The following is a 24,326-nucleotide window of genomic DNA, read 5'->3' as shown; positions in this document are numbered from 1 at the left end:
GCAAGCTTAAGACAATTATTTGACAATTTAGTCAGCGTTTCCAAGGATAAGTATAAAGATATTCACGAATATGAAATAAACAATTAAACATAGACATGTGGAAGGTTACTTCATACCTTGGGGTTAATATGTCATTATAAAATAAAAGCTTTCAACTTATGACTGCAAAAGGGTAATTATACGGCAAAAGATAAGGTCAAAAATAGGTCAATTGTGAGTCCCAACATCCCCCCCAACTGAAGAGATTGCATGTCCCCATGCAATGTCTACTCTGAGTCTGAGTCGGAGAACTGGGACGAACAATGAAGATTACTAAGACAATAGCTGTAGGGAGTAACATCAAACTTGTCTCTGAAACCACAAACAGTTCGTATCTGTTTCCATACTGCTGCCTCTTGTCTGTTAGAAAGTCCAAACTGACCCTTATACTGATCACCCGGCAACCAAAAAAGTGGGAACTTGAATTTGTAACCTATCCAGTTCTCTGCACAAATTTGCATGCTTTCAACATACCGAGCTACCCTTGATAATGCTACTTGCAGATTTGATGGGTTATACGGGTGATATTCTTTCCTTTCTGCGGGGCAGTTATCCCAAAATAGTTTATTTGCTTTCACAGCCAATGATGCTTTGGTTTTTATATACTGCTGACAATCTGTTAGGACCTCTGTTCGCAGTCTCATAACATGATCCTTCATATCATCATTGTCTATCACTTTTAAATGTTGCAAAATGAAGGTGGCAGCGTTCTGTGGTTCAGCCCGAATCCACAAAAGGCAATTCTGTTCGTTCTGGACGCCTGAGACATAGGCATTTTGCCAGGTGAGCTGATTCGCCAAAAAGGAAATGAAAGCTCTCAATTGTATGTCACCTACTACAGGTGTCATATTAATGTTTCTTTCTTCAGACACAGCCTCATTATGGAGGTATAATTCACATAGCAGGTTTTGGTCACTTTTGGGTGCTTCTGCAAAAGTTTTCATAAACTGATCTGCTGTGACCACTTGATAAGGCCTCCCCTCCTTGATGGACTTCAGCTAAATAAATGCAAGCCTTTCCCTTAAGAATGTGGCATAGTTGAAGGAGGGTTTCCTTGCGGCGAGCATCCTTTGGCATAACTCAAACATCAGGGACATCCTGTGTTTCAGTTCCTTAATTTCTTTATACTGGGCCCTGCATTGTTCCAGTGCTTCCCAGTTCCTATAGGCATGATCAAACCAGGTCCCTTTCTGTTGTTCAAATTCTTTCCCTTGAGATTGATGATATTCTCTCCACCATATGTGTTTCAATTCCAGAAAACATTCTGTTTCTACACATGCATCTCTAACAGTGGGAAGCTCTGTTTGCATACAGGCGTCAACCAAAATCGTCTGTTCTGTTGAAGTGGGCTGGGATGATCCATCATCTTTTTCTTCATTTTCCACCAGAACTTCTTCCTCCTACTGGGCTAATTCATTGTCCTCCATATTGATTTTGGTGGTCCGAGGTGAATCTGTCTCTTCTTCTTCTTCTGCTCCTTGCTTCAATTCTTCCTTATTTTCTTCTGAGACTGTTTGCTCTTCTTCCATAGTAGTCTGGGTAGGCCGGGGTGAATCTGTATCTTCTTCCTTTTTCTCCTGCATAGCATCGGGAAGCTCCTTTGTTTGTTCTTGTGCAGCCTCTGAGGAACTTACTGGTTCTTGTGTGTCAGTAAGTTCTTGATCTTGTACAGCTTCAGGTGGACTTACTGGTTCTTGTGTGTCAGTAAGTTCCTGTTCTTGGTCTTGCATGTTCTCTGGATGACCTGTTGGTTCTTGTGTATCAACAGGTCTCACCGACTGCATTTCTTCTAAGGATCCTGTTGGTTCTTGTGTAACAACAGGGTTCTCTTTCTGCACTTCCTCTGAAACTGGTTCTTCTATCTGCACATGCTCTCAAAACTCCTGTTGGTTCTTGTGTTGCAACAGGGTTCTCTTTCTGCACTACCTCTGAAACTCCTGTTGGTTCTTGTGTGTCAATAGGGTTCTCTTTCTGCACTTCCTCTGAAACTCCTGTTGGTTCTTGTGTGTCAACAGGGTTCTCGTTCTGCACTTCCTCTGAAACTCCTGTTGGTTCTTGTGTGTCAACAGGGTTCTCTTTCTGCACTTCCTCTGAAACTGGTTCTTGCACTAACCTATACCCTGCCTGAGCATATATCTCACCACAACTTGTACACAGATATTCGATATCTTTGCTTTTCTCTGCTGCCGAGGCTGCCCTTGCTAAAACATGCAGACTGAATTCTTCTTGATATGCTTCCTTGATTCTTATTATCTCTTCCTAGTAATCCTGAATCTGAGCTTTCAGAAACTCAATTTCTTCTTGCAGGGTGGGTATAGTAGGCTGATCCTGTGAGACAGTAGATTCCAGTGGAGGCAGAGGTTCTACTACGTCAATTTGGTCAATATTTCCCACAGGTGGTTCTTGTGTGTCACCCGGGGTAGTGGCTGGTTCTTGTGTTGCAGCCACTTGCTCACTATCATTCTGGGTGTCGGCAGCTGGTTCTTGTGTATCAGCTGTCTTAAGATATGATGCCACAAAGCTATGAATGCTCTGCATCTCATCCTCTGTGGGTGAGGGAGAAGGGTTTCGAGAAGTGGCTGGAGTACGGGGTTTTAAAACAATGGATGGTGGGCTGGAGGGATCAGGGGATCCAACTACTGCCGATTTTCGTTTTGGTAAAAAGGCAGGGAATTGAGGTGTTTTTCTCTTCCTGCTGGCTCTTGTGACCGAAACAGTAGTCGGGGTGGTGGGTGCTTTGGTTGAAACCCTCGTTCTTCTTCTTTTTACTGGGGTTTTCTTTGCCTGCTGCATTTTTCGTTTAAGCTGCGTAATTGGGATATTATCTTCAGAATCATCAGTGGAGATACTGAGTATGGGGGCGGGAGAATTGGTTCTTTTGGGCGACACAGTTAATTCCACTGCTTCTTGTTCATTTTTTGTAACATGCAGAGGTATTTGCTGGGGTTGTTCAGGGATATGCTCTGTCTGCTGAGGGTTTTCCGAAGGGGTTTGCTCAGGGGTGTCGTCTGTTTGTTGAGGAGGCTCCTGGTCTTGCTGAGGTATGTCCTCAGCTTGACGAGGAGTTTCCTCTTCTTGATGAGGACTACCCTGCACAGGCTGTGGACTTCTTTCCTTTGGATGGGGATTAATGGGGCGTGGAGGGATGTTCAGAGGAAGAGCTCTGTTAATCAGCAGTTGAACTAGGCGATGGTGTTTTAGGGAGAGGGTTTGATTCTTCGCTTTCATAGCATATCGTGCCATATTTTTAAGACAACCCAGCAAATAATATGGCATGTTCAATAATTGACCATTTCTTAAGTGATTTAACAGAACGAAGTCGTGCTGGTAGATTACCTGGTAACGACCTTCGCATGTTAGATACTGCTTGACGAATTCGGCGACTCTTGGCCATGGTTGAGGTAACGACCGCAATGCTACACCCCTGCCCTTGGTTTCTACTTCCTCACCCAGACGGAGAAAGTCTTGCTGCGCGTTCAGAATCAAGTGCTTCCTGCTGAACCATCTCGTACCAGTGGTTGGGAGTCCGGTGACTTCGGCTATGAATTCTTCCGTAACCGGAACTTGAATTCCTTGGAAGACAGAGAATCCTTCTGTCAAATTGCATGTGAATTCCAGGACTTGCTGCTCGTCAAAGTCCGGAAGTCTCCTGAAATATTCTATCCATCCAGCTTGCAGGAAAATTTGGTAAATTTCCGGAAAAAGCTCCAGAACTGCTGTCGTGCCTGGTTCATGAGTGATAAGGGTTCCTCCCATGGCTGTTGTTTCGGTAAATCTTCAGAATTCTGAGCCGAGCTACCGATTTTAACTCAGAGTATACATCACAAATGGTAACATGCTGTAGTTTTTACATACAACCGGGAGAATTAAGGGTGGCAGTGGTTGGCGTGGTTATCCATTATGGAAATTGCTTTGGTAACCCCCCCCCTTTCCTACGTGTGAATGATATGATTGGGGAATGCAATCATTTGATGGACCTATCACCCTTTTTCCGCTTATCTATTATTTAATTCTTATTCATAAACATGCGTACCTTCGTCCTTTACCTTTTTGGATCACTGCGTCAAAAAGTCTTTTCTCGTCTGCTGTCAAATTATAATCATTACCGCGGATCTGAAAGCACGGGAATATGATAATGACGGGAAGTGACGGTGAGGTTCTGTAATCATCACGAAAGGTGATATGTTTCGTGTGGAAAGGATATTTCGGATCAGGAAGCACTGTCGTGGCACCGAGATTGGTGTTGCAGCCACAGAGAATTACCGTTGGGCAACCGGGATTAGGGGGAAACGTTTGTAAGACGGGGAATGTGCTGGAATAATGGAACTAGTGTTACAGCAACAGGAATAATGTTGGGACAACGGGAAGTGGTGTTGTAGCAACGGGGAAAATGCCACAGCACATGGTGTTGCAGCCACAGGAAGTGGTATTGCAGCAACTGGAAATGGTGTTGCAGCAACAGGAAATGGTGTTGCAGCAACAGGAAATGGTGTTGCAGCAACAGGAAACGGTGTTGCAGCAACAGGAAATGGTGTTGCAGCAACAGGAAATGGTGTTGCAGCAACAGGAAATGGTGTTACAGCAACAGGAAATGGTGTTACAGCAACAGGAAATGGTGTTGCAGCAACAGGAATTCTTTTTGAAGCCTTTGCTCTCAGCTACTCTCCATGCTACATCTGCAAAATCTGGAAATATAATATTGCAATCCTTGGCAGGATTTATTAGTTCCTAAAAAAGAAATTCTAATCCTAATAATTACATAAATAATAGAAATTCAAGTGTTTTGAGGGACGGCAAGTTCCCCTGGAAAAGAATACTGTTTTATTGCCATGCAAGTAGCTTTAAAGTTCTCTTTGGAAACCGACCACTGATACAACCGAAGTCGGTAGCCATTCACCAACAGTGGTGTTCTGCTTCCATCGATTGTTACTAGTCTAACTGTTCCATTTGGGAAAACAGTATCCACTTCATACGGTCCCAGCCATCTTGTTCTCAGCTTCCCTTGAAAGTTCTCAAAACGTGAGTCGCAAAGAAGAGCCCAGTTACCTTTCTGGAACTGCTTTTGCTTAATGGTTCTGTCATGCCATCTGCTCCTTTGTTGATATATCATAGTTGTTTGGTGGACGGCATCCAGTCTTTTCTCGTCCAATTCCTACAACTGTTGCAACCTGGCTGTCTGTGCATCAGTTAAATCTAGGTTAACAGCTAAGGCAGTTCTTAAGGTTTTAATTTCAAATTCTACAGGAAAAATAGCATTCTTTCCAAAAACCAATTCATAGGGTGAAAATCCTGTTGTGTTTCTCCAGGTGGTTCTGTAGGCCCAAAGAGCTTCGGGCAACCGCTGAAACCAGTCCCTTCTATTCTCCTTTATTGTTTTTGTTAAGATAGCTTCTATGACCTTGTTTGTGCTTTCCACCTGCCCATTTTCTTGGGGGTAGTAAGGTGTGGTCATCTTATGCTTGATATGATATTTCTGAAGCGTATCTTTGAAACCGTGAGAATTGAAAGGAGGTCCTCCATCAGTGACTAATTCTCTGGGTAGTCCAAATCTAACAAAGATTTCTTCAAATAGGAATGTTAACACTGCTTGTTCATTAGCTTTGATAAGTGCTTTGGCCTCTACCCATTTAGTCATGTAATCTGTGCATACTAAAATGTAAACTCTTTGATTGGATGGAGGATTAATGGGACCTACAAAATCTAATGCACATTTCTCAAAGGGTTCGAGAGTTACCTGAGGGTTGAGTGGCATTTCATCCCTATGGTTGGGCTGGCCCATTCTTTGGCAGCTGTCACAAGCCTTCACATATTTTTTTGCGTCTTTAAAAAGTGATGGCCAGTAATATCCCATTCTAAGTACCTTGTGAGCTGTTCTTTTATCTGCAAATTGTCCTCCACAAGGACCATCGTGACAAGCTTTCAATATGTCATAAATCTCATCTTCCCCAACGCATCTCCTGATTTCTTGATCTATCCCTGTATGGAACAGACACCCGCTTATCCAGCTGTACCTAGCACTTTGCTGGATGATCTTTCTTCTTTCTCTGTGTGATAGGTGTGATGGCAATTTTCCTGCAACTAAATAATTGGCAATGTCTGCATACCAAGGTGAGTGAGCAGATACTGCAAATAGATACTCATCAGGAAAAGAATCATCTACTGGAACATTTTCATTGGTTTTTAAACGAGAAAGAAAATCAGCAACTACGTTTTCTTTTCCTGGCCTATCTACGATTGTGATATCAAATTCCTGTAATAGTAATAACCACCTGGTGACTCGAGCATTAGTAATTGATTTATTCATTAAATACTTGATGGCCGAGTGGTCTGTATGCACAAAGGTAGTATAGCCAGTAATATAATGCCGAAATTTATTAATAGCATAAATAACTGCTAAAAATTCTTTCTCAGTTACTGTATAATTTAACTCAGCTGGTGTCATGTTTTTGCTAATGAAATAGATAGCATAGGGGAGATTGTTTTCTTCCTGACCCAGGACAGCTCCAATTGCCGTGTCTGAGGCGTCAGAGGAAATGTGAAAGGGTAATGCCCAATCGGGTCCTCTCAAAATAGGAGCTGTGGACAACTGATGCTTAAGTTTATTGAATGCAGTCTCACAGTCATCAGTCCACTTGAATTCAGCATTTTTCATTAATAACACAAACAAAGGGGAGGCTATTTTAGAAAAATCTTTAATAAATCTTCTGTAATAACCGACATGTCCTAAAAAACTTCTCACCTCTGTTTGTGTTTTGGGGATAGGAAGGTTCTGAATCACCTGAATCTTAGCTGGGTCGACTTGGATTCCTAAAAATGAAATGAAATGACCTAATACAATGCCCTGGTTCATCATCATGTGACACTTTTCAGTGCTCAAAGCGAGGTGTGCTTCAATACACCTCTTGAGTACTTTTTCAAGGTTTTGGAGGGCATCTTCAAAGGTCACTCCATAAGGAGTAAAGCCGTCCATGAATATTTCTAATGAATCGTTTAACATATCAGAAAAGATTCCTATCACCGCTCTCTGAAATGTCGCTGGAGCATTACACAACCCAAATGGTAGTACTCTGTAGGCAAAGGTTCCCCATGGGCTGGTAAATGTGGTTTTGTCCTGATCCTGGGGTGCAATCCTGATTTGGTTGTATCCACTAAACCCATCTAAGAACGAGAAGAATTTCTTACCTGCTAAATTATCCAATACTTGATCAATAAAAGGTAAAGGGAAATGATCTTTTTGCGTTGCTTTATTTAATGATCTATAGTCTACACATACTCGCCATTTGCCATTCTTTTTTGGTACAATTACGACTGGAGAAACCCACTCGCTGTCAGATATTGGGTATATGAATCCTGCATTTAGGAGTTTTTGGAGTTCCTCCTTCACAATTTCTCTGAGGTTAGGGTTCATTCTTCGTTGGGGTTGGCAGACTGGTTGGGATCCCTCCTTAATGTATATACGATGTGTACATAATTCAGGGGAGATTCCTTTCATGTCTGTGTAGTCCCATGCGAATGCCTCTTTGTTTGCTTGGAGTAACTTTATTACTTTCTGTTTTTCATCCTCAGTCAAATCAGGATTTATATTCAGCGTTTTACCAGGCTCAATTTCAACTGTTGTGCTCTGGGAAGAGTTACCTAGTGTTGTTTGGCATAAGTTTTCATCATTCATATTCTGCTAGGATTCCGGTTCTAGGATTGCAGCGAAGTGATTAGATGTTTCTGGGTTAACCGAAGAGGGTTCAGAAATAAAACTGCTAATTAGCTCATCTTCGGTGGAATCTTTAAAGGTCAAAGCTTGTCCAATAGTTAATATTGGTTGGGTTTCCTCATCCTCATAGTCTACCCATATAGAATTATCACTGTTAATCATGGGAGTGGCATGGGGATAGAGGGTCAGTTGTTTAGTTTCTTGTCCATTGGAGATGGTCATTGATCCAGATCTACAGCTGATGAAAGCATCTGCTGTAGCCAACCAAGGTCTCCCTAGAATCAACGGATGACCCCCTAACTTTGTTTTGGTTTGTAAGACCACAAAGTCAACCGGGTAGTTCCAGGATTCTACAGAGATTATAAGGTCTTCAATGACCCCTTCAAGTTTGATCGTAGAACGGTCAGCTAGTTCTAAGATAGTAGGAGTTTCCCTGATAAAATTTTTCAGTTGGAGCAATTGAGTTGTTTCGAGAGTCATGATGTTTATTGCAGCTCCTAAGTCTACTAAGACTTTAGAGATAAAGGTTTTTCCGACCTGGACTGTTACTGTAGGGTGACCAGGGTCACCGTACTTGACAGGATAATCTTTTTCAGTCATTAAGGCAGTTAATTCCCCCATCACATGAACTGTGAGGGGGTCTTTAGCCTTCCTTCCAGGTTTCTTTACACAGATGTCTCTAATGGTTCTTGCGTATATAGGAACATCCCTTAGTGCTTGCAATAATGGGATTTTGACATACAAGTTCTGTAACTCTCCTAACAGATTGAAGGTAGGCTGTTCAGGTACTTTAGTGAGAGTTAGTCTTTCAGGGAATGGTGGGCCTACCGTTTGGTCATTATTGTTAGGTGCTGTTTCTACTGTTTCAGTATTATGGTTAGCTGGTTTCTCTTTTCTAGTCTCTTCTTTGTCAGAGTCCGTGATATCATCTATAATAGGTTCAACTATTCTCCCTGAGCAGAGATGGATGTCATTACATTGCAGGGGAGGAATAGACTGACTCTGAATGTCAATAACTTGCAAGGCCTTATTATTCGGATTACGGTTAGGTTGTACAGGCAGCTGTGGTCTCATTGCCTGATTATTCGGAGGATTATTAGGTGGTAAGGAAAGAGATTGTTGTTGTTGAGGAAAAGGTATCTGTTGGGCTGCCCAGTTTGGGTTCCATTGATTAAAGTATGGTTGCTGGGGGGCCCAAGGATTGCACATAGTAGGGTCAGGAAAAGGTTGCTGCATAAGTGGAAAGTTCATTGTGTTGAAGGGTGGGTATTGCATTTGATTCATGGGTGGGTAAAAAGGAGAACTATTATTCCAACGATTGAATGTTGTATTAGAGCTCGTACCTTGTCTTTGCGGCCATTGCCTCCTCTGAGTCATTAGATACACCGCTTCAGCTTCTTCTTCAGTTGTTTGCAGTGCTGCTTTGATTCCAGGCAAAGAGGGGCATTGCTGTGTTTCATGATCCTTCTCGCAGATTGTGCATATAGGCATCCTATCCAGTGGGCATTCTCTAAGTGGATGTTTCTCTCTGCATTTTGAACAGAAAATTGCCAGAGCAGCTTCTACTTCTGCCTGTTTCTTCTTGACCTGCAGAGCGTCAATCTGTGAAGCAAAAGAACTTAGCATTTTAGTTTTAAATTCTTCTAATAAGTTACCTATCTCCGCTCTTGTTGCTCCTCCACTGGCTGACCTTTGAACCCTTGAATACACATTATCTCTGCCTTTCGATCTGCCTGCCGCTCCCCTTGAACACCGTATACAGAGCTTAATAATTTCATCAAGGGGTTCTTTAGAAATGTCCCCTTTTCCAAGCATGTTCAGCATGTCCAGGCAATCATCTCTTACCCCTTTTAGCAGTATGGTCTTCAAAATATCTTTGCTCATATTAGGATGATCAGACCGTTGCAGATTATACTGTAATCTTTCCACGAAATTTTCTAAATTCTCGTCCTCTTTCTGGACCATTTTAAACAATTCTTCCTTTCTTTCTCTTGTCCGACAGTAGTCTTGATACTTAGCCAGAAATCCCTCTTTTATTTGGTCCCAGGTGGTGATTGCCTGAGCTCCAACAAGCTCATAAACCACCTCAATGTGTTCCCTTTTAGTGTTGCTGGAAACAATTTCAGCTTCTGATTAGGACTTATGTAATCATAGCTTCTACACAGTATGTCGAATTTGAAGAGGAATTCGTCCGGATCTTCGGAGGAAAACCCATGGAAATTGGGTAATGCCGAGAGTGGAATATTTTTCATGGGGGTCGTTCCTCTCGGAAGTTCCCCAATAGGGAATTCCAGGGTAGAGAGCGAGTTTTCCCCTCTCCCTTCTGTTCTGTTATCCTCCATCGGTATTTTCCCTGAATCACTTGCTTTGTCTTCTGTGTATTCTGTTTCTTCAGGTTCCTCTTCCGGTTCCTCGGTGTACTCTGGTGCTTCCAGCTTCCTCTCAGGTCCTATCACTTCCTCCGTCTGCTGGTCTGTTTGTGAGGAGTATTGGATCTGGGGTCTCCGGGAACTCGTCCTCTGTGATGCTTCGGCCTTAGAGATGATTTCGTCGATGTAAGTCTTCCTTCCTCCTTTGCTGCCTGTAAAATTAGGTTTCTTGCGTCCTCTCATACACCTGTTATTTTCACAAAGAAACCATTAATGCTTTTAGGATTCTTTAGTTGCCTTCCCCGGCAACGGCGCCAAAATGTTGGCTAGTTGAATTGTTTATGAATTAAACATTCAAGTACCACATTAATTGTCGACCAGGGAAAGTCTTTTTATTTCAAAGGCACTGCGTACTGTATGTACTTAAAGTCTAAAAGCATCGAAAGCTATAGTATACGTAATTCTTACGCTATGTCATTACACTACTTGTTAAAATGAAAGCAATTAATCAAAACTACGAATCTGGAAAGCAAAATAATGGACGCTCTGTTGGCAGAGGATCAGGACCTTATCCTCCAGATGGGGACGTTCAGCACCTGCCACTGTAATCAGAATTACTGATGCACACTGCACTCTCATTCACCGGTGAGAAACAAACTCAAAGATCAATGAAACAGAGTACTAGTAAAACAAAGAATACCAGAGGTAATGCTATCAAATCCAAATAGAGTACCAAAAAGAAATTACTGCACACTTACACACTTGACAGGAAAGTAAATGGGTGAATCTTGTGAGGAAGGTGGGCCCAGTCCCTCTCACAAGATTCCCCAGGAAAACGAAGACGGGATTAAGTGCTCAAAACAGTTTTATATTCATCTGCCAAAAAGATTAAATACAATAGAGTTCAGACTTGCTGATGTTCTCAGAATCTCGATTACAGACTGACCATAGACACTGACTAACTCCCGTTTCATGTAGATGTCTCCTCTTTATAGAGGAGACATCTATTACAATAGAGTATTACAGCCTATTCAGTTAACCCATCTTGTCAAAAATAAACAATTCAGAGTGTTGTTACAACAGTATGATAATACATTCTTTTCTTGAGCTTTAGCTGTTACACGGCGGGTAACTGACCTTGACTGTCTTCTCGGGATCTTCATATTCCTTCGCCATTTCCCCATGCTATTCGTGCTGACTGTGTTCTTCTTTCTTTAGACTTCCGCTTGATTATGCCACGTCACAATTCTCTAGATAGCTGCCATCTGTTATTCGTGGTTGTTACAAAATAGCTTGCTTTAGGTAATTGCTGTTGCTGGTGTTGCAGCAACTGCGTAGTTGATGTTTCTGGTGTTGCAGCAACTGCGTAGTTGTTGTTTCTGGTGTTGCAGCAACTACGTAGTTGTTGTTTTTAGTGTTACAGCAACTATTCATTATAACTCCCGCAAGCTTAAGACAATTATTTGACAATTTAGTCAGCGTTTCCAAGGATAAGTATAAAGATATTCACGAATATGAAATAAACAATTAAACATAGACATGCGGAAGGTTACTTCATACCTTGGGGTTAATATGTCATTATAAAATAAAAGCTTTCAACTTATGACTGCAAAAGGGTAATTATACGGCAAAAGATAAGGTCAGAAATAGGTCAATTGTGAGTCCCAACAAGGAGGTATGTCAACCACCCATTGAGAACCCTCCCGCGAATGTCGAGATGACACATAGTAATTCTCTTATTCTATACCTATCACCATACATGATATCAATGTATTGGGACTCCCTTGATGTCTCCTAATGTGATTTTTGTTTAACCTTCTCCGATGAACACTTCCGTATCAACACGGTAGATCTCCCATATACTAGTCACTTGTCTCGCATGTTTGATGAGGCACATGTGAACCTTGTGTCTCAGGAATATGACTGAGGTAGATCCTCTTTATCATGTGATATCTCTTCCTCTAGTGCCCCCATCTTCCATTATGATGAAGATATCATGGAAGGTATGGCCACCCCTTATTATCCTTTTGATGATATGCACCATTGTGCACACCTTCTTCCGTAGAAAACCCATGACCAATATGTTGTGGAATCAAAAGACTTCATTCATGGTGAAGTCCATTGTTTTAAAATTCGCAAAACCACTCTCTATGTGGAGTGAAGTGAAAGGATGCACCTGATTCGATCAACCGTGCCTCATGATCTACATATGTACTTGAAGAAGCCAAGTACACATTCCCACCTTCATCTGAGGTGGTTTTTGCCTCTGCAGAAGGACCATCATCAGATCCCTTTCCTTTGTCAGGAGCTTTAGATTTACAGTCCCTTTTGTAGTGCCCTTCCTTTCTACATTTCCAACAACCACGTTTACAAGTTTTCCTGGAGACTTAGATCTCCCTCTAGATTTAGATCTCCCACTCGATGAATTATTTTTGCTTATGTTCTGGGACCATCCTTGTACAGACAAGGCATCACCATTCTGGCTCTCCATATTTTTTCATCTCATCTCCTCCGTCAGCAAGGATGAGACTATTTCATCAAACTACAAGGAAGTTGCATTACTACCTATTGAAATAACCAGACTATCCCACGAATCTTGTAGAGAACACAACAAACTAATGCACTTACGTTCATCTAAAATTTTAATATCAATAGACAAAAACTAACTTACCACAATATTAAATGCATTTGGATGCTTTTTCACTGAGTCTCCATCTTTCATCCTCGGGTTATATAGCTTTTTTCGAAGGAATAGCTTATTCACCAGAGACATAGATTGGTACAAAGTCCCTAACTTGTCCCGCAAATCCTTTGCTATAGCTTCCCCTGATACATTCAACAATACTAAATCTGAGACACACAATCGTATTGTCCTCATAGCCTTCCGATCCAACTTCTTCCATTCTTCATTTGACACTCTAGTTGGTTTAGTACCTAGATCTACTACAATCCAATGATATTTATCCACCAACAAATCCTCCATATTGAGTTTCCATACCTCAAAACTCTCACCATTAAATTTCTCGATCTCTATCTTCCCACTACTTGTCATCTTCTTTCACCACCAGAATATATCCCGCAAATCTCCCACTAAACAGGGTCTACCACAGGCCCACGCGAAACCCCTCAGCAACAAAGGTGTACCCTTGAAGCCAAAACAACTCTAATACCAAATGTAGGTTTTAACATCATAAAAAAGTTACCTGTATATGAATTCTAACAATAGAAAATAAACAATGTGAGAGCATAACACATAAAACACATATACACAGATATTTTTCCCTAGATCCCAAAACCGGGACTACCAGTTTGATTTTTCATTATATTCCTTGTAATGTTACAATACATATTTATACATGCCAAAGCATCCAAGACCATGGACTGAAAACGATCGTGTCCAAAACCATGGACAAAAAACCATCGTGTCCAAAACCATGTGTAAAAGCCCATGCACAAAACCATTGGTAGGTCTGTCCAACCTAATATAGGGTCCAAAAAGAATTTCCCCAGGGTGTTGCCCTAGATTCCGTAGAGGGGGAATACCAACTCCCCTTAGACCTACTATGACCCCACCCACTGCACAATTCGTGCAACGAAGGGGGGGCTCCGCCCCCCCCTAACCCCCCGGCTAACTATGTAGGCTATTCATGGAAGGAATATAATACAACCCAACAATGTGGTCTAGAGGGTGGTGTTCCTTGGTTCCAACCTTCAATTTTGTTTGGTGCCTTGGATCAAGCAAAGGGAATTGGTTATTTCTCACGTGATCAACACCAATTCCCTATCGCATGATTCCGAATCATACACTTGATGGTTCATTGATCCAAATTATTTTCACAGTGATTCTCGGGTGTTTGTGTGATGTTCTAGACATCATGAGAAGGTGGCTTGTTAGGTAGCCCCCCACATGCCCATATTTCCATAAATGTTGATATAGCCTCATATATATTTCCATAGATGTGATGGGTTCAGTTTCAGTCACTTGCAGTGCCCACAACATGCATGTCCCCTTTAGATGATCCATCCAAATATCCAGAGCCATTTCTTGTTCAAAAGGGCTTCTTTTTTTGTGACCCCCCTCACTATGTCATCTTGAGGGGAATTATGTCTCATGTACTCAGATATTATTTTATTTGTCATAAAATAGAAGAATGAGATATATCAAAGAATTCAAAAGTAGCCTCTTTGAGGGGGCAGCCTCCTTTACATTACACAAATGAACAATTCTTGGATGTTACAAATGGAAATACTTCCTTTCTATATATAGGAGTCTAAGGGGTCGCAATATAATCAGAGCCAACATAGCAATAATAATGTAAGGGCATAAAAATAACAATAGTGGTATTCTATGGTGAACAATAATAACAATATGGGGACAACATGGGAACAACAATAATAATAAGGGGAAACAATGACAATATAAATAAGGGAATACACTAGTATTATAGGGACATAACATCCCCCTCTCCTTCAAAAAAGTGTTGTCATCAATGCTTCAGTAGCTTTTGATGCTTCTATATAAAATTCTCATCCTCGCATGTGGAATCTTCAGCGGGTAAGTTGTTTCACTTGATGAGATACTCTGAGATTGATCAATTTTGTAGCTATCTAGTTCTTGTTTCAGTGATTGCTTTAGGTTCGAATATGATTTTTCCTTCCTCATCGCATTCTGGAAATATTATTTGAATAGGGACCTTGTCACCTATAACCTTCTTTAAGCATGAAACATGGAAAACTGGGTGCACTTGGGAAGATGCAAGAAGTTTCAATTTGTATGCCATAGTACCAATCTTTTGTAACACCTTGTATAGACCATAATACTTTGGTGATAATTTATTTTCCTTCTTGGGTTGCTTGAGCGACATTTATTTGTATAGTTGTAGTCATAGAAATACTGAGTCACATAAATCAAAACTTGTTTCACTGCGATGTTGATCTCCCTATTGTTTCATTCTATTATACGCCAAAGTCAGGTTATCCTTTAAGAGTTGGAGAAATTTTTATTGATTCTCGATGTGATATTCCACTGCTTGAACCTTAGATTTTTCTTTTAAATATGATGTGATGGATGGTGGATGATATCCATAAAGTGCCATAAATGTGGTCAATTTTGTTATAGTAGGGAAGGAAGTGTTATAACACCATTCAGCCAGAGGCAACCATTTGACCCATTGTGTTTGTTTATCAAATACAAAGCAGTGAAGATATCCTTCCAAACATTTTTTCACTATCTCATTTTTCCCATCAAATTGAGGATGATAGGATAAGCTATGAGCTAATTGAGTACACAGTTAAGAAAAATAATTCTATCCAAAAATTTCCAGTCAAAATAGGATCTTTGTTGTTTACGATAATCTTTGGGTTTCAATGTAGCTTTTGAATTGTTTCCATAAATGCAGTAGAAATTGTATTGGCTTTAAATGGATGAGATAACGCACACAAGTGTGCATACTTGGTAAGTCTATCAACTAACACCATGATGCACTCTTCCCTTCAGACTTGGGTAAACCTTTGATAAAATCCATTGAAACCTACTCCCCACGTTGACTTAGAATGGATAAAATTTGTAATAAACATGGGATCTTAATTGTCTCAAATTTATTCTGTTGGAAAACCAAACATTCCGCCACAAAATTTTGAATATCATATTTAAGGCCATACCAAAAAAAAAAATTCTTAATCTTGTGGTATATTTTTCAAAATATTGAATGCCCTCATAACGGATAAGTGTGTGACTCCAGAAGAATCTTTTGTTTGAGTTGGGAATTCATATAGAGGTATAAGCGATCTTCGTACCATAAAGAATAATTTTTCCAGCTAAATGTATCAGATGTACTAGGATCTTTTTGGGACTTTTGAATGAGTTTCCACAATTCTTTGTCATTCTTCCATTCATCCCTTGCTTCGTTTATCAAATCTAGTTGGATAATAGAAATGGCACAAAGAAATTCTTCCACATCCTCATCCTTTCTTGAGAGTGCATCTGGTGAGCTCCAGTATTGTAGCAATAATGCTACAACTCCTGGGGCTTCCTGTCTCTCATTTTATCAACCCAGTAGTTCGTACAAACTTGGAAGCGACGGTGCTGTATGCACAAGTACTAGCTCTTGTCGCAACTGTCACTTGGTCAGCTGGCACAAGTCCGCTAGGGCTCAAGCCAACTTCTATAGGCTCTCAGAAGAAGCTTGCTAATTGATGGACGAAAGCTAATCTCAAAGGAAAGTTATTCTACTTGACAAAAATGAACTGAGAGCAAATCAAAGCATGTAAACCTAGGAAACCCTAATTCAACTAGTCTGACCTCTACAATGCATGGAATGTGAATGCAACTTCGACCAATGCTATCACTACCTCTGATAAATGAAAATGCATCATTCTAAACTACTTGCATCATGAAAGTTATGTTTTTGTATTTTCTTGTGAGTGTGTGTGGGATGATGGTGATCTTGAGCTAACTAGGGTTTGGTTGTGCAGATGGGATGGAGAAGGAAGGAAAGCGTGGGATAGGTTGGGGAGGCTAGGAGAGGTCCCTAGGGATCCTTAGCACCCATCCACAGAGGTTCCTCGCATTCAAATGCTCAGCAACCGAGAGAGTGGCCTCCTACAGGATGGCTGTGGAGAATCCTACAGGATACTCTGTTTTCTACAGGATGTCTAGAAATGGCTACAGGATGACCTACCGTGAGTGTTTGGAGTGATGGAGGGATGGTGAAATGGTAGAGGGAGATGTGGAAGGTAGGGATGAGGTTGGTGATGGCCTTAGAAGTGAAAGATTAGGATGGGAGGTGAGTGTAGGAAGGAGGATGGAAGGTGAAGGGTTATGTCAACAAAAGGCTAGAGAATGGAGACACGTGAGGAATGAAAGACTTGGTGAGGTAACAGAGCGGAGAAGGGGTCAAAGAGATGTCTTCATGCGTGATCAAGATGGAGGACAAAGTGATGGAACGAGAGAGAGAGAGAGATAGAGAGAGAGCAGTGTAAGTGAAACAAATGATTATGACCATTATTTAACCAAAAATGCATCAACCTAAACTACTTGTGCTTGTAAATTCAATGAGCAGCAATCGAAATGTGAAAGAGAACGTGCATGAAGCTGTGGTAAGGAAGTGCAGTGCATGAGTGGATGACAAGGAAGCATCTAACGTAACAGTGACTGTATTGCAGCAATCATCAAGTGAAGAAATGCGTGTTTTTGGTGGCTAGCTATGGGCTGCACCCCAATCTTCAAGAAAGATGGCAGTGAGTCCTAACAGCCTTTTTGTTGGAGCTCCAATGGACTCTATCTATCCTCTGCTACACTAAATGACTGTAAACAAACTCACCATAAGCAAATCCTATCTACTCATGAAAAAGACCAACTCATCAACTTGTAACTCGAATTGCATGCGTAAATGGAAAGCTCACAATGCTGAAATGAAATGGAAATAACACTACAACAGAGGGGATCTATGGCTCTCAGGTTGGGCCCTAACCTGAGAGCTATAGTCTCCTTACGAAACTCAGAACTAGATCACAAACTGTCTTCTTTATTCATAACTGATATCATGCCAAATTGGCTTACAAAAAGGAACGAAAACTGAACTATGCTCCAAAATTACAATACCAATACGAGAGGTTCAACAACCTAACCAAGGCTAAGGCCTCTATATTTATACAAAACGATGCTCCAACAAGTATCCATGATTCTAGGAGCTCGGTTGTTCAATCTATAGTTTAACTGCTGATCCTGTAGGATGATCATAAATGCTGTTTCCTGTAGAGCAGTTTTGAACTGCTGTTCCTGTAGAACAGCTGGCCATGTATTAAGCTCAGAGGGAGGATGGAGTGGGGCTCGGATTTCTTGGTGAGGATCACGAGGAATGCCCCCCAAGACCGTGGACAACCTCTCCTTACGTCAGCAATGCCAACTCTTTGTCTCCTTGCCACCTTTTCGTTGTCTTTTGCTCCCTTTTAATGCCAAAACCTAGAATCACAATGCATTAGCTACGTAGATAAAGTGCCTATCCTTTCTCCTACAAACAACATGAATAAACTAAGAAGTGTATGCATAAACAATAAAAATGAATGGTTTGAGCAAGCAAAATAGGCCAAAATGAGCCCAAATTGTACCAAAATTGGGGCTCATCATCACCCCCCAGCTGAACCATTTGCTCATCCTTGAGCAACCTTATCCCTGCTCCTCGTCCTTGGCCGAGGACTTGGGACCGGAACAGGCTGTTTCTTTTCTGCTTTTGATGGCCCTGCCTTTTCTGCCCCTGATGGCGATGAGGGTGATGCTTCCTTCCCTTTTTCTACTTCTTTGAGTCGGGCTTCAGAAGGTGACTGGCCTATCTTTCGAGTCCAGGAGGTTATTTTTGGGCTCCCCTTTTCTGGGGTGGCTGATGTTTCAAAGGGGGTCCTTGGACTGGGTGAAGTAGGTACATCCCCTAAAGTGGTTTGGCTGCTGGGTGGAGGCTGTGGCTTGCCCGTGGTCATCCTTTTGCTCCTCCTGACTTCAGGTGGTAGAGGGGTCTCCCTCTCCCTTTTCTCTTTTGGTTTTGGAGGTGTGCTGAGGGCAGCCAGTGCCACTGCTGCCTCCTTCTCAAGAATGCCGGCCTTCTCTTTCTTGCGATTTGCCCTCTCGGAGCTCCTTGTAGAAGGCCTCTCCTTTTTAGATTTCAGACTTCTTGTGGAAGACCCTGCTTTGCCTGCTTCCGGGCTTCCTGTAGAAGACTCTTTCTTTGTCTTCAGACTCTCTATAGGAGGCTGTTTCTCAATGTCCTTCGGGCCTCTTGTAGAAGACCCTCTTTCCAATCTTGGGCTTCTTGTAGAAGCCCCTGTCTCTGTCTTCGGGCTTCCTGTAGAAACCCGCGGTTGCACTTTCGGGCTTCCTGTAGAAGCCTCTTTCTCCGTTTTTGGGTCTCCTGTAGAAGCCTGTCCTCCAATGATTTTCGGGCTTCCTGTAGAAGCCTTGGTTGTTGCTCTTGGGCTTCCTGTAGAAGCCTACTCCTTACTGATCTTCGGGCTTCCTGTAGAAGCCTTTGTCTTTGTTTTCGGGCTTCCTGTAGAAGCCTGTTTTTTGTGTTTTCGGGCTTCCTGTAGAAGCCTGTGCTTGCGTTCCTGTAGATGCAACTTCCGCCACCTTTTCTTTCTTGGCTGCATGGATTTTGCTTTTGGCTTTGCCTGCAGGAGCTGACCAGGTGCTTGGGCCGGCAGGGGCCACCTCAGTTTTGACTGCCCTGCTCTTCAACTTCTGTTCCCTTGCTGACAGGATGGGGGTGTCTTCTTTTGCTTTTTCATCCTTTCCCTCCTCCTTCTCTTTTCGTTCTTTCTTCTGTGATGGAGTCGGGGCCTTTTTGCTTTTCCCTTTCTTACCCTTGGCTACGGGCTCTTCTTCTTCACCGCTAGAGGACCCTGTCTCTCCAAGCAACATTTTTATGTCCCCTTCTCTTGTTAAGTTCCTAAATGATTCCCATGCGAGGGGGACTTTATATGAGCGGAGAGAATCCTCCACGAGCAATTTTATCAGCCCATGATGGGCTATCTGATCAGGGATTCCATCCTTGAGCTTTGTAGAGCACTCTATCAAGGACTGCAGTAAAAAGTAAGGAATGCTCAGCCTCTGTGCTGCAGGGAGGTCAATCTGGTGTCGTAGTTCGTTGAGCAGCCTGAAGTGATACGCATATATGATGCTGTAACGACCCTCACAGGTGATATATTTCATAATTTGAAAACTGACTTCGTGCCACGGTGGTGACAGGCTGGTCCTTTTCACCCCATTCTTGTCCTCTGTGAATGATTCTTCAGGCGAGAAGAACTCCTTCTTTGCTTGCTGGCTCTGCTTCCGCTCTTCTTTATCCCACGGCAGACCCATGGGCAGCTCTGTAATCCGACTGATATGCTCTGGGGTGAGTTCGAGGCTGAGGCCTCTGAAGGTTACCGTGGCCAATGTCTGTGATTTAGGCTGCAGAGCCTGCAAAAATTCCTCGGCTACTTCACCATCGTAGCCCTGTAGTTTATCACAGAAAGGCATCCATTGTGCTCTAGTAAAGAGCTCAACCACTACCGGGTTTCTCCTTAATGCATTTGAATTAGTGGGCTCTCGCCTGATAAACCCGCCAGGCATGATGAACACAGTGGTTTATACCAGAGGTGGTGGATACACAGGAAATTCGGTCTTAAAGACAGAGTATGCAATGAATTCACAAAACCACAGTCTAATTATGCTACTATCCTGTAGAAGCGATAGTATAGGCACGGTAATCCAATATCTTTTATGACCAGACTGTGAATAATAACCTTGCCACCTTTGAAAACCAATTGCGGAAGGAGTTTCAGGGTTACCTCTTTTCCGCCACCTTTTTTACGTGAAGACTTCACCTTCCTGTAGATACTGCTTTCCTGTAGATACTGCTTCCTGTAGAAACTGTTCCTGTAGGAGCAGTGCGCAGACTTCGGAGGGAGCTATAGTTGGACAGCAGTCGAGAGGTGCCTTACCAGCGTTCAGGTAGCCGAGAGCTTGGCGTATCAACATGCAGAGGTAAGCAGAGGATCGACTCGAGTTTTGAAGTGAGGTTGATGGAGATACACGCTTAATCGAGCCGATTAGATTTTGAATCGACGCAGCTCGTGGCGCGGGGGTGAGCTGTCCCCGCCAGACCGTTGGGTGACGTCAACCATCATCCGCCTGCACATTCGTTTGTTGCCGCATTCATTCCCACAGATCTGCCGCCGCCCTTTTCGGTTAAACTTCACTTCTCGGTTGACGGGACTGATCTTCACGTGCTTGCTGCGTGTTTCTTTCGTCGTGGCTGCCACCTCATCCTCTGACTATCCCTTTACTAACCGACGTGGCCAATCACTGGCCTTTAGGCCGCTCAACCATTCACCTTTATGCCATGCAAAACAAATCGAAGTAATAATCATGCAGTTTGATGGAGAGAAGGATTAGAACACTTACCTGCGCGCGGCTGCACATGATTTCCAGTTTTTTTGAGCGATGGATCTACCTGCCGCATGTGGCTGCACATTCCTGTAGGCTCGTGGTTACAGGATGCTGGCGATGGAGTGAATGGTTCTGCGTTCATGCGCCCGTGTTTGATTTCAGATGGCAGTGCTGTGAACGGTCTTCACTTGAGCAGGTTGAACTATTACAGGATCCCCGCGAGGGGTCTTGTCACCGTTCTTTCTCCTCGGGTGTATGCTGCATGCTGGTGGTTCTGGCATCTCGATCACGATCCCAGCGCTTCTGGTGTATCAACGTGGATTTGGTATGGTTCTCGGTGCCTAGTTTTTCTTTGACAGATGCTTTCTCATGAGAACTGATTACTTTGTTGTGCTGCTGCAGGGATCTTGGTTGCATGGCGACTAGGATGGTGGAGGACGATAATGGCAATGTTCAGGGCTGCCATCATTGGCATGCATGCATTCAATCCACTCCTCAGTCGCTAGATCTTCATTTGAAACACATTTCGGCCATCGTAACCTTCTACAGGAAGTTTCCTGTAGAACACAGAGCTTCCTGTAGAAACTTTGCACTTTCCTGTAGAAGATTTGCGTCTTCCTGTAGGAAGACTGTCTGTTCCTGTAGAAAACTATATCTTCCTGTAGAAGATCCAAATCATGATGAAAATTGCACGTACCTTGGAAAACATTGTTATTCTTGGAGGAGGTGTGATGACATCCTTTGATAGCATGATGAAGGCCCCTGGCTTGGAATGGAGAGGCTTCTTCTCCTCCATAGAACATCTGCATGCAAAACTTTTATTGTGCTTATTGTTTTTTCTTCTTTTTTTTTTTTTTTTTTTTGAAAAGATAGCAGGGGCGCCCCAGAGAGGTTTTCACCCTTGCTACCTGCCCTGAGCGCCTCAGGGAGGTTTTCACTCAAGGATCTTTTTTCTTAAACTTTCTCTTTTTTCGAAAGACAATAGGAGCGCCTCAATGAGGTTTTCACCCCTACTGCCTGCCTTGGGTGCCTCAGAGAGGTTTTCACCCAAGGATCTTTATTACTTTTTCTTTTTTTTCCTTTTTCCTTTTTTTTTTTTTTTTCTTTTTTTCTTTTTTTTTTTTTTTTTTCTTTTTTTTCTTTTTTTTCTTTTTCCTTTTTTTCTTTCTTTTTTTTTTTTCCCCTTCAAGGCATGCCCAAAATGGAGGCAGAACCCTTCTCTATGACCAAAACAGATTTCTCCATAGTGCTGATAAACTCTTGTCTTGAGGGAGGCTTCCTGTAGATCTTCAATCGGTGCCCATTGACAAGCATGGGAATGGCTTCCTCATCAATGGTTCGAATGAGGACAGATCCATTGTCATGGCACTGCTCCACTATATATGGCCCTAGCCATCTGGTTCTCAACTTCCCCTTGAAATCTTTGAATCTGGAGTCATACAACAAAGCCCAATCTCCCGGCTGAAATTGCTTGTCATGGAGATGTTGGTCATGCCACACCTTCCTCTGAAGTTGAACCACTTCTGAGTGAAGGAGGGCCTGCATGCGGTGCTCATCCAGTCCATTCAGCTGCAACAACCTTTCTTGTTGTGCATGGCTGAGATCTAAGTCCAGCTGAGCTGCCATCCTCAAAGTGTTATACTCAAACTCAATGGACAGCAAAGCTTTCTTCCCATAGACCAGCTCATAAGGTGTGAAGCCGGTGGTGGTCTTCCAAGTGGTGTTGTAAGCCCAGGTGGCTTCAACCAGGTGATCTGCCCAGTCCTTTCTGCTGCTGCTCACCACTTTGGTCAAGATCCCCTCTAATGCTCTATTGGTGACCTCCACCCGCCCATTTGCTTGAGGATGATAGGGAGTGGAGGTTCTATGCTTGATCTTGTGATGATCTAGGAGATCTTCAACCAAGTGGGAGGTGAACTGGCTCCCTTGATCGGTGACCAGCTCTCTTGGATAGCCAAACTTATAGAAGATGTTCTCTTTCAAGAACTCGGCCACTTTTTCTTCTGTTGCTGCTTTGATGGCTTTGGTCTCTGCCCACTTCGTCAGGTAGTCAGTGCATACAATGATGTAGGATCTTTGCCTTGAAGAGGGATTGATTGGACCCATAAAGTCCATGCCCCACTTCTCAAATGGCTCAAGAGTCACTTGAGGTTGGAGAGGCATCTCATCCCTTTGGGTCGGTTTTCCCATTCTTTGGCATTGGTCACACTGGCTGACATATCTTCTGACATCTTGATGAAGTGTGGGCCAATAGTAGCCTGCCTGCAGGATCTTGAAGGCAGTTCTCTTTGCTGCAAAATGTCCTCGACAAGGCCGATCATGACAGGTGAGGAGGATGTCAACGACTTCCTCTTCCCTTACACACCGCCTTAAGATCTGATCGGGGCCAAGCTTGAACAGGTTGCCCCCAATCCATGTAAATGAGGCACTCTTTCTGATGATTTTGCTCTTCTCTTTTGAAGAGAGGTGCGGAGGGAACTGAGCTGAAACAAGGTAGTTTGCTATATCAGCAAACCATGGAGAGAGTACTGATATAGCAAACAGATGCTCATCAAGCATCTGATCATCCACCGTCCCATCTTCATCTGCAGACAAATCCAATCTAGACAAGAAGTCAGCAACAACATTTTCTCTCCCTGGTTTATCAACAATGGTTAGATCAAACTGCTCCAATAAAAGTAACCATCTAATAATACGAGCATGCACATCTAGTTTATTCATCAAATATCTAATAGCAGCATGGTCAGTATGTACAAAAGTCTGGTAACCGGTAATATAATGACGGAACTTGTTTAGTGCATGGACTACAGCTAAGAACTCTTTCTCGGTTACAGTGTAATTCAGCTCAGCTTTGGACAAGTTCTTACTAACGAAGTAAATGGCATATGGAAGTTTTCCCCCAATTTGTCCTAAAGCTGCCCCTATGGCTTTGTTTGAGGCATCAGTGTGGATGTGGAAAGGTAGGGCCCAGTTTGGACCTCTCAAGATTGGTGCTGACACCAACTTGTCCTTTAACTCATTCAAACTCTTCTGACAAGCGTCAGTCCACTTAAACTCCACATCTTTTGCCAACAAGCCAAACAATGGCGAGGCGAGCTTGCTGAAGTCCTTAATGAATCTCCTGTAGTATCCCGCTAATCCCGAAAAACTCCTAACACCTTACTTTTTGAGGAGGTGGAACCCTCTTGATGAGAGCAATTTTGTTAGGATCCACCTGCAATCCTTGGGAAGAAATGGTATGGCCTAACACTGTCCCTTCAGTCATTAGGAATTCACATTTCTCAGG

The sequence above is a fragment of the Pinus tabuliformis genome, chromosome 8 (genome assembly GCF_031772625.1).
Source record: "Pinus tabuliformis cultivar Carrire ecotype Pingquan chromosome 8, CPIR1, whole genome shotgun sequence".
Taxonomy (NCBI): Eukaryota; Viridiplantae; Streptophyta; class Pinopsida; order Pinales; family Pinaceae; genus Pinus; species Pinus tabuliformis.
Note: the sequence above shows the minus strand (reverse complement) of the source record.